The sequence below is a fragment of the Austrofundulus limnaeus genome, unplaced genomic scaffold, assembly GCF_001266775.1.
Source record: "Austrofundulus limnaeus strain Quisiro unplaced genomic scaffold, Austrofundulus_limnaeus-1.0 Scaffold1596, whole genome shotgun sequence".
NCBI classification, from domain to species: Eukaryota; Metazoa; Chordata; class Actinopteri; order Cyprinodontiformes; family Rivulidae; genus Austrofundulus; species Austrofundulus limnaeus.
Window position 1 is genome coordinate 44,593 of NW_013953998.1, and position 1,075 is coordinate 45,667.

Below are 1,075 nucleotides of genomic sequence, written 5' to 3' on the forward strand. Positions count from 1 at the left end.
AAACAAAGGCCACAAACTTATCGTCAGACAACAGACGTGTGTTCAAGCGCCAAGGAACAACAGAAGGAGAGCCACCTCCCATCACCAGGTCCAATGTCACAGGAGCATGATCTGAAATTACAATGGCATTATGAGAACAAGACCGGATATGTGGTATCAGTCGGCTGTCCAAAAGAATGTAATCAATACGAGTATATGTATGGTGAACTGGGGAGAAAAACGTATATTCTTTACGAGTAGGGTTAAGAAAGCGCCAGGCATCAATAACTGAGAATTCTTTAAGAAAGTTATTAACAACTTTGGAAGAACGTGATTGTCTGGTAACATTATTTGATGACCGATCCGAAGGATCCAGCCAACAGTTCAGATCGCCAGCTAAGATAAGAAAATGTGAGGATAAATCTGGAATTTTGGAAAAAAAGGAACTAAAAAAATTATAATCGTCCCAATTCGGAGCGTACACATTAGCCAAAACTAATTTTGTATTAAAGATGCTCTCACAAACAATAATGTACCTACCATTAGGATCAGTAATAATGTTAGAAGACACAAATGGTACTGATTTGTGAATTAAAATAGCAGCACCTCGAGATTTACCTTGAAAAGTTGAGTGATACATTTGGCCAACCCAGCCCTTCCGGAGTCTAGAATGATCTGAAATTTTCAAGTGGGTCTCTTGTAAAAACACAATTTGAGCACCCAAATGTTGTAAATGATGGAGCACTTTACTCCTTTTAATGGGCTGATTTAAACCCTTACAGTTCCAGCTACAAAACTTAAAAACCTGACCCTTTAGTAAATTATCAGGATTAGATTGTGACATCCATCAATCTGTGTAAAGAATGACCCATTGATAGCACTTAAAGACCAAATAACATGTGAAAAACAGTACGACAAAACAAGAACGTTAGAACTTACCCCTAATTGCTGAAGCATCTTCCCAAACAAGATGCGCGCATACCCCATTTTTCTAACTACTAGATACCTCTTCTCAAGCATCCACGGACCCAGTAGAACTCAAGCTCCCACCAGTGCAAAGCAGGAACAAAACAAAATAAATAAATAAATAAATAAA